The sequence below is a fragment of the Anoplopoma fimbria genome, chromosome 10, assembly GCF_027596085.1.
Source record: "Anoplopoma fimbria isolate UVic2021 breed Golden Eagle Sablefish chromosome 10, Afim_UVic_2022, whole genome shotgun sequence".
Taxonomy (NCBI): Eukaryota; Metazoa; Chordata; class Actinopteri; order Perciformes; family Anoplopomatidae; genus Anoplopoma; species Anoplopoma fimbria.
Genome location: NC_072458.1, coordinates 16131342 through 16142203, shown reverse-complemented (window position 1 = coordinate 16142203; position 10862 = coordinate 16131342).

Here is a 10862-nt window from a genome sequence, read left to right as displayed (position 1 = left end):
CACACAAATGCTGAAGGATCCTTCCTTGAGTTAGTCATTCCGTCAGTTCACACCACAATGTCATCACTGCAGCAAGCTCTGAACTCCTGGAGGTCATAAAATAATTCTGTGGGTGTTAAATCCAGTCACATGAAACAATTTAACTGATGGTCATGCACTGAACTATATGTTGCACTGAACTACTGCCTGTCTCAAATGTTATAGAGTGGTAAAGGGGGGCTCAGGGGGCAGCCCTGCTGAGCAGAGTCAATTAAAGGCAGTAAAGGGGTTATGGATGGTGGATATTTGGTCTCACTGAAGACATGGTTGAGCCATAAAGCAGAATGTACGATGCTTTACCTTCGTGCTTTTTCACCTGGTAAGATACGTCACACAGACTATGAATTTATAGCTTCTCTCTTGGAGTAGAGAGACCATGTCTGTAATCCTGTGTAGTGGTCCTAAGAACTGATGGGACAGTTTTAATTAAGACCACACATATTTAGATCTGTTCTGTTAAGCAAAATTCGATGGAGAGTCTTCAATTGTTCTGCTCACATGCAGTCATGTAACATCATCGACAGTGGTATGTCAGACGAAATGTACAGGACATTGTTATTACTTCTAATAAGTTCCCCTTGACAGACATGTTATGATAAATATGGTTAGTAACTGTCTCTTGCTTCTTGTGTTTTCAGCTAAAAATCCAGAAGCTCCACCATCCTGCCAAGTTGTTGTTTCAAGAACCCTCCCCCCTACCAAGTCCGTCTCATCTATCGTTTATCTATCTCATTTCTCAGCTGATGAACTGTTGAACTGTGTGTTTGCCTTTGTTTTTGGCACTTTCTATCTGCTGAACTTGCTCCTCCTCTGATCTCTGTCTATTGGCCGTTGTTCATTCTATGTTTTCTGTTCAAGGATGTTCTTTACCGCATTTTACTCTTCATGTAATCATTCTGTATCAACTCTGTTTTCTACCAGAGTTAAAGCTTGAGTTAATGAATATGTGTCCATGGCTGTTCTTGTTACATACTGTGTCCCCTTAAAGATAGTGGTGCAGGACAGACAACGTGAGGCCAGAAACTGTCGATGAAGACCTCACATTTGCATTGAAAATAAGTGACTGCCTGGTTCGTGTACTTAAACAGAAAAGGCTGATGGTTGATACAGGTGCAATGACACTTATAGTCACAGACATCAAAACGTTTGAGGAACAAAGTGAAGCATACCAAAAATCCTGCAAACAAAAATCTCAAATGCCTCACTAAACTTTATTTTATAATATAGATGAAATATGACCTCTGCATGTAACCCATCCTAAACATTAGGAGCAGTGGGCTCCTGTACAGCACCCAGGAGCAAGTCAGTGTCTCTCTCAAGGACACTTGGACATGTGGACAGGAGGAGCTGAGGATTGAGAGAAAGCCATGATGATGGTGCACTTCACCAACATCTGACACTACACCTAACACTGTGGCCCGGCACAGGCTATTATGTAGGCCTCACAAGTCATTTTGCAGGGGCTTAAACCCTAAATATTTTGAGTGTAGCCCTCAATATACTGTAAGTTGAAATGATGTGAAGTTTGACAAAAAATGCAATTTGTGTGAATGAGCCATAGTGTTCCTAACAGAACAGAGGGTATCTCAACCATCACTAAGCTTGCCATGTTTAATGTAAGGTCTCTGTCCAACAAGACTTTTATCTTCAATTATTTCATTACTAGTTTTGATTTGCAATATATATTTTTTTGAGACAAACTTGGTTGAAGGTTGGTGACTGTAGTAAGTTGAGTAAATTATACCCCCCAAATTATGAGTGTTTGAGCTCTCTCCGGGTTACTGGTTGTGGTGGAGGCCATGCTGTTGTTTTTAAAATCAGAAAAAATGCAGCTCCATCACCGTCCACAACTTCTCAGTCTTCAAAGTGTTGATGCTAAAAATGACTGCTGTCACTCCAGTGTTGTAAATGGTCTGTGCTTGTATAGAGTTTTTCTAATCTTCCGACCACTCAAAGCACTTTAACACTACATGTCATCATTCACCCATTCACACGAATTCTTACACTGATGACAGTCCATTCAGACCAGTCAAGGTACCATCTGCCCATCAGGACTATCTAACCATTCATACCCATTCATACATGACTGGCTTACTGCGGGAGCAATTGGGGGTTCGGTGTCCTGCCCAAGAACACATTGACTAGCGGAGCTGGGGATCTAACTGCTGATTTCAATTTTAATTTAAATTTTCAATTTATTTTATATAGCCCAAAATCACAAATTATAAATTTGCCACAGAGGGCTTTACAATCTGTACACATGCGACATCCTCTGTCCCAGAACACATCGGGGGGAAAAAAGGAAGAAACCTATGGGAGAGCGACAGAGGAGGGATCCTTCTCCCATGGTGGACAGAAATGCAATAGATGTCATGTGTACAGAATGAACAACATAACAGAGTTACAACACGTTCAATGTATATGACATAAATTATTCATATAATAGAGTAGTAAGCAGAGTAACGAAGGAAAAAATTAAGACTACTTATGATAACAGCAGCAATGACTATAGTAGAATTATAATAATGATATAGGGAATAGTAATAGTAATGTGACTAATAATAATAATGGAAGTAGCAATGGGTGTCAGCTGGGTCACGGCAAGAAGCACGACCGCGATCCAGGTACCACAACGATTCATGGAAACCTGCGAGGCGAGAAAGCACAAGGACTCCGGAGAAGGGACATGAATACATAAAGATGGAGGGAGAGAAGAGGAGAGAGGAGGCTGAACCAAGGCAAACCTGAGCAATCCCTAACTATAAGCGTGATCAAAAAGGAAAGTCTTAAGCTTACTCTTAAAAGTAGAGAGTGTGTGCTGTTTCCACAGAAGAGGAGCCTGATAACTGAAGGCTCTTGCTCCCATCCTACTTTTTGATACTCTAGGAAGCACAAGTAACCCTGCATTGAGGGAGCGCAGCTCTTTAGTTTGGTAATATGGAACTATAAATTCCTTTAGATAAGACGGTGCCTGGCCAATTAGAGCTTTGTAGCTGAGGAGAAGAATTTTAAATTCTATTCTTGATTTAACAGGAAGCCAGTGCAGAGAAGCTAATACAGGAGTAATATGATCTATTTTCTTATTATTTGTTAGAACAAGTGCTGCAGCATTGTGGATCAACTGGAGAGATTTAAGAGACTTATTAGAGCAGCCTGATAATAACAAATTGCAGTAATCTAGTCTAGAGGTAACAAATGCATGAACTAGTTTTTTGGCATCACTTTGAGACAGACATTTTTTCGAAATGTTACGTAAGTGCAAAAACGCTGAGTACACAGCTCAACAGAGCTGTGACTCTCTGTCAGCCTGGCTACAGTGCTGAAGAGAAACCTGGGGTTGTTCTTATTTTTCTCTATTAATGCTGAACAATAGGCTGCTCTAGCATTACGGAGTGTCTTCTTATATATTTTAAGACTGTCTCGCCAGACTAACCGCGATATTCCAAATTGGTGGAACGCCATATCCTTTCACATTTTCGCGATGTTTGCTTTAATTTGCGGGTTTGAGGGTTATACCATGGAGCGAACTTCCTTTGTTTTATTATCTTCTTTTTTAGAGGAGCAATAGAGTCTAGTGTCATTCGCAGTGAGCCTGTAGCACTATTGACAAGATGGTCAATCTGGGACGGGCTAAAGTTAGAGTAGGAGTCCTCTGTTATATTGAGCAATGGTTATGAATTAAACGGTGATGGAATCGCTTTTTTAAATTTAGCTACAGCACTATCAGATAGACATCTAGTGTAGAAACTTTTGCCTAATAGCGTACATTCCAGTAGTAAAAAGTTATTATGTGTATTTGACTTCTGGAGGGATACTGAACTACTTGATTCTGCTAGGATAGACTAAGTATATTGTTCTTGCTTTCATAATTTGCTCTTAACTGTACCAAGCCTGCTTAAGTTTTAGTGTTTGTTGCTGATTCTGTTGTCTGTGCTGTTGCTGTAATCAGGAACTGCTTTGAGAGGTGTGGTTTAGTTTCAATAGGTCAATTGTCCTCTTAAGTGCTAGGGGGAGTGGCTTACACATCTCAAGGAAATATAAACTCAGACCAAACAAACCTTTACTCCAGTGTATTTGACTTCTGGAGGGATACTGAACTACTTGATTCTGCTAGGATAGACTAAGTATATTGTTCTTGCTTTCATAATTTGCTCTTAACTGTACCAAGCCTGCTTAAGTTTTAGTGTTTGTTGCTGATTCTGTTGTCTGTGCTGTTGCTGTAATCAGGAACTGCTTTGAGAGGTGTGGTTTAGTTTCAGTAGGTCAATTGTCCTCTTAAGTGCTAGGGGGAGTGGCTTACACTCCTGGCAGACAATGAGCAATCAGTAGGTAGGTCCTTAACCACTGCTGGTGGCTGGAAGAGTCAGGCGAACGAAGGCAACAGGGCGACTTTTTCAAGCCAGACTTCGTCAAGCAATGACTTCTCGAGCGTGTACTTGCGGGTCAGTAATTTGTTTATACTGACTACCATATGTTTGCATCCTATTTCTGTCTGTTCCTCTGTCTGGTAGTCACATAGACAGTGGGTCACTCCCAGGTGCCGTGACCCCACTAATCTCATCTATCCCACTCTCTCAGCCCATGGTGAGCAAGTGGTGTCAGGGGGGCTTTGGAATTGCCAGTCGGCAGTGCCGAAAGCTGAGTTCATCTCAGGCTACGCATCCTTGCTCTCCCTCAACTTTCTTCATCTAACTGAGACCTGGATCACACCAGAAAACACTAGCACACCCGCAGCTCTGTCAGATGTGCACTCCTTCTCTCACACTCCCAGAGCTGCGAGGCGAGGTGGTGGCACTGGCCTGCTAATTTCCCCAAAATGGAAATACTCTCTTGTCTCTGTTCCACAGTTCTCCCCTTCCTCTTTTGAATTTCATGCTGTTACTGTCACTTATCCAGTCAAGCTCACCATTGCTGTTGTGTACCGCCCACCAGGCCCCCTTGGTGAGTTCCTGGAGGAGCTTGACACACTAGTCTCGCACTTCCATGACGATGGCTCCTCGCTCATCGTGCTCTGCGACTTCAACATCCAGACTGATAAGTTAGAACCACTGCTTTCCTTCCTCTCCTCCTTTGACCTCTATCGCTCTTCCTCTCCTCCTACCCACAAGGCCGGCAACCAGCTGGATCTTATCTTCACTAGACACTGTTCTACTGCTAACCTCTCTGTCACTCCCCTCCAGCTCTCGGACCACTACTTCATGTCCTACTCCCTCTCCCTCTCCTCTCCCCCCTTACTTCCCCCACCTACCCACATGATTTCTACCCATAGTCACCTCCGCTCCCTCTCCCCCGCTGATCTTTCCTCTTCCGTTACCTCTGCCCTCCCTGCCCCTGAATCCTTCTCTCTCCTATCCCCCGATACTGCTACTGATCTTCTCCTCTCCACCCTTTCCTCCTCTTAGGACAACCTCTGTCCCTTCACCTCCAGGCCTGCACGGCCAACTCCTCCTGCCCCATGGCTGTCGGACTCAGTGCGTACTGATAGACGGAGCCTAAGAGCGGCTGAGCGTAAATGGAGAACAGGCAAACTCCCGGAGGACCTTCTTAACTTCCAATCTCTCCTTTCCACTTTTTCCTCCTCTCTAGCTACTGCTAAAGCGGCTTTTTCCCGCTCTAAAATCCTAACCTCTGCTTCCAATCCTAAAAAACTCTTTGAAACTTTCTCTTCACTCCTCCAACCCCCACCCCCTCCTCCTACTTCCTCCCTTCTCCCTGATGATTTCGCCAACTTCTTTGACAAGAAGGTAAACGATATCAGATCCTCCTTCTCTCAGCCCCCCTCTCCCTGTCCACCCTCTCCAGCTCTTCCCCCTCAGCTCCCCCTTCCCTCTCCATGCCCCATCTTACCCTATTTTGCTCCCCTCTCCCCTAACGAGGTCCTCTAACCGCTCCACCACGTGCTCCCTTGACCCGATCCCCTCCCCTCTTCTTCAGTCTATTGCGACTGAACGCCTTCCTTTCCTCACCCACCTCATCAACACATCTCTCGTCTCGGGATGCTTTCCCTCGGCTTTCAAGACTGCCAGAGTCACCCCCCTTCTGAAAAAACCATCACTTGACCCCTCTGAACTTAAGACCGGTCTCTCTTCTACCCTTTCTATCCAAAACACTTCAACGCGCTGTCTCTAAACAACTGTCTTCCTACCTCCACCAGAACAACCTCTTGGACCCCCACCAGTCGTGGAACCACGCATGCTGACTACGGGGGTTCCACAAGGTTCAGTTCTGGGCCCCCTTCTCTTCTCGCTCTACACAACATCCCTGGGTTCTGTTATTCGCTCGCATGACTTCTCTTACCATTGTTATGCCGATGACACCCAGCTGGTCTTGTCATTTCCTCCCGGTGACACCCAAGTGGAGGCACGCATTGCTGCGTGCTTGGCTGACATCTCGAAGTGGATGGCGACACACCACCTGAAGCTCAACCTGGACAAAACCGAGCTACTGTTCCTCCCGGGGAAGGGTTGCCCGCACCAAGACCTGTCCATCACCATTGATGATGCCGTGGTGACGCCAAATCGGACTGTGAGGAATCTGGGTGTGACCCTGGACGACCAACTGTCGTTCTCAGCAAACATTGCATCGGTCACACGCTCCTGCAGATTCCTCCTCTACAACATCAGGAGGATTCGCCCCTTCCTCACTGAGGAGACGGCGCAGGTGCTCATCCAGGCTTTGGTCATCTCCCGCCTGGACTACTGCAACTCACTACTTGCCGGAGCCCCGGTGTCGGCCATCAGACCTCTGGAGCTTGTCCAGAAAGCTGCAGCACGTCTGGTGTTCAATCGCCCCAAGTTCTCCCACACAACTTCCCTTCTCCGTTCTCTACACTGGCTCCCTGTAAGAGCTCACATCCAGTTTAAGACTCTGGTGCTAGCCTACAGGGCAGTGAAAGGAACAGCTCCTTCCTATCTCCAGGCCATGGTCAAGCCCTACACCCCCGCCCGACCACTTCGCTCTGCTGCCTCGGGGCGATTGGTTGCCCCGTCGCTCAGAGGTCCCTGCGGCCGATCGACCCGGTCACAGCTTTTTTCTGTCCTGGCCCCACAGTGGTGGAATAAATTCCCCACTGACGTCAGGACAGCAGAGTCGCTGCCCATCTTTCGGCGCAGGCTGAAAACTCACCTCTTCATGAAGTACTACCCTGAGCCTTCCTCGTAGCACTTATTGCATTCGTATTAGTTTGTTGCACTTATTGTATTCGTATCAGTTCGTTGCACTTATTGTCTTCGTATTCGTTTATTGCACTTATCCTATTCGTATTAGTCTGTTGCAATTATTGTTTTCATAGTAATTTGCTTCTGCACTATACTTTTGCTCTGGTTTATGCTTTTAGATGCTTGTTTAAGAAAGGAGATGCACTTATGACTTCTGGTGACTAGTTTGGATAAAAGTGTCTGCTAAATGACTGTAATGTAATGTAATGTATTAGGTAATGGTCTAATAAAATAGGGTTCTGTGGAAAGACAACTACATTTTCTATTTCAATGCCATATACCAGAACAAGGTCGAGGGTGTGGTTAAAACAGTGAGTGGGTTTCTGTAAAGTCTGACAGAAGCCAATCGAATCTAATATTGAAATGAACGCAGTACTGAGGCTATCATTATCGACATCCACATGAATATTTAAATCCCCTACAATAATAACTTTATCTGTTTTGAGGATTAAACTTGATAAGAACTCTGAAAATTCCAATGGAAGACTAGTAGCAAGGCTTTCAAATGAGTTACAATTTAATTTAGGTTAAGTGTCATGGCCATGGCCATGTCTCCTGTTATTCCTTGTGTTTCATGTGTTTTCCCTTGCCCTTGTGTCCCCTGTGCTCCCTTGTTTGTTTATCTCTCTGTGTGTGTCTGTGAGGTGGGCGTGTCACTCCTCTCACTCTCCCCAGCTCCCTGATTACTGTCAAGTATACTCACCTGCTCCAAGTCACACACCTGCCTTGTTCTCCTTGTGGCACAGGACCATTACTCACCTGCCTGCCGCTCCATTCACCTCCTTGCCTGCCGCTCAGCCTCAGCCAGCCATCCACTACCCATCTGCCCATGCCTGCCGAACTTCTCCCCTCCTTCCACCTCCATTCTCCAGATAACCCTACCAATAAACCCAGTTCACTATTCCTCCTCTCCGAGTTTGTGTTCTGCATTTGGGTCCCCCCCGTAGACCGTAACATTTAGAGTTTATTAAAAGGCTTGAGTCAAAGATAGCTGCTACTCCACCTCCTCGGCCTGTGCCTCAAGGAATATGAGTATTCATATGACTTGGAGGAGTTGATTAATTTAGACTAACATATTCTTCATGACACAGCCAGGTTTCAGTGAGATATCTGATATTAAATAATTTACTAGTACAGCCTTAGATGACAGAGATCTGATATTTAAGAGTCCACATTTAATTGTCCTGTTTTGTTGCACTGTTGCGTTGGTTGTCTTAACTTTTATTAAGTATTTTGTATAACTCCTCTTCTGTTGACTTTTGATTTAAATAATTGAAGTGACCGCGGGGCAGATACAATCTCTATTAGGGTACTGGGTGTGTATCTGCTCTAATGGAAGCAGATATGAGATCCGCTCCATCCAAAGTGGGATGAATGCTGTAACTCCTAATCAGACCAGGTTTTCCACAGAAAACCTCTGATTGAAGGACGACCCTGCTCTTCCATTGAGCCACAGTCGCCCACAGTTGTGTGTTGGTATCTATCAAGCCTTCAAGTCAAACTAGTGTTTTATCTGAATTTTTATCATCCGTTATTTTAAACATGATAAGATCAACCTGGTTGGTGATTTCAACCTACACAAAGCTGACACATCAAATTCAACTGCAGTTGAGTTTTTAGTCCTGAAATCTGGTTTGACAGATTACAGGCCCAACTCCATACGCCATACTTTAGACTTGGTGTTTAGGCTCGGTTTGGATCTTAATAATATGTCTAGAATGGCCCTCTGCATCTATGAAATAATAATCAATCCTTTATTAGTCCCACAATGGGGAAATTACAATTCTCTGCATTTAACCCATCCCGGAGGAGCAGTGGGCTGCTAAGAAGCGCCCGGGGAGCAACTTGGGGTTAGGTGTCTTGCTCAAGGACACCTCGGCATGTTGACTGTAGAGGGGTTCGAACCACCAACCTTGTGGTTACGGGATGAGCACCTCCACCTCGTGTGCCACAGCCACCCCAATACCAGTTTAGTTTAGTTTAGTTTATTTTAATTTATACCATATTGAAGGCTGCACCAGACACATGTAAACACACCACTAAGTTTCGGGTAGCTGCTCAACATACAGCTGATGAATTCTGTTTGCGTAACTACACTGGACACTTTCGCCCCACAAGAAAAATTGTTGAATTCTCACCCATGGATCAATGAGGACATTTGTCTCTTTAAAAGGGCTTGCAGGAGAACAGAGGCCAAGAAAGCTCCAGATCTCCCACCTACAGACAAACGATCAACTGATCATTTACAATCAAAAACTAAAAGAGGCAAGATGCCAAAATCTCTCTGAGTTAATAACTAACAATATCATAATACATTTTATTTATAATCATTAATCAGCTTGTCAAACCTCCCCCTTTGAGTCCCTCAGCATCATCTGCTGTGACTACCTTTGCTCTGGCTAAGTCCCAAATTGTTTTAAAATAGCCTGTATTCAGCCGTTGCTAAAAGGACTTGGCCTTTAGCCATCAGTTTCACATTTTTCCAAATAATCCTTGACAATCTAGAGTTCAGACCAGGAAGCAGAGTTGCAATCTTACACACTTCTCTGCGCTTCCATTTGAGCAGTTACCCACCCAAAACCCTATAGAGACTGTGTCTGCCCCACAGCCACTTAAATTATTTAAATCAAAAGTCAACAGAAAAGGGGTTATACAAAATAACTGTATTAAGGTTAAGACCACCAACACAACAGTGCAACAAAATAGGAATATTAAATGTGGACTGTTAAATATCAGATCACTGTCATCTAAAGCTGTACTAGTAAATAATTTCATATTCAAGATTTATTTTTTATTTATTTTGTATTATTGAAACCTGGCTGTGTAATGAATAATATCTTAGCCTAAATTAATCAACTCCTCTAAGTCATATGAAAGCCTTGTTCTTAGTCTTTCAAACCCAATGTGGAATTTTCAGAGTTCTTATCAAGGTTAATCCTTCAAAAAGATTGTGTAAGTGGTTTTAAAACTCATGTGGATGATGATAGTGATAGCCTTAGTACTGCGTTTATTTCCTCATTAGATTCAATTGGCTTCTGTCAGTGTGTACAGAAACCCACTCACTGTTTTAACCACACCCTTGACCTTGTTTTGGCATATAGCATTAAAATAGAAAATGTAATTCTGTGTCTTTCCACAGAACCTTCTTTTATCGGACCACTACCTTATAACTTTAGAATTTTTGCTACCGGAGTGTACGCCATTAGGAAAAGGTTTCTACATAAGATGTCTATCTGACAGTGCTGTAGCTAAATTTAAAGAAGCGATTCCATCTGTATTTAATTCAATACCCTGTCTCAATATAACAGAGGACTCCTACGCTAACTTTAGTCCGTCCCAAATTGACCACCTTGTCGACAGGCTCACTGCAAAAGACATTCAACTCTATTGCCCCTCTAAAAAAGAAGATAATAAAACAAAACAAGTTTTCTCCATGGTATAACCCTAAAACCTGCAAATTACAGAAAACATCGCAAAAACTTGAAAGGATATGGAGTTCCACCCATTTAGAAGAATCTCGGTTTGTCTGGCATTATAGTCTTAAAATATACAAGAAGGCCCCCGTAATGACGGAGCAGCCTATTATTCATCATAAATAGAGAAAAA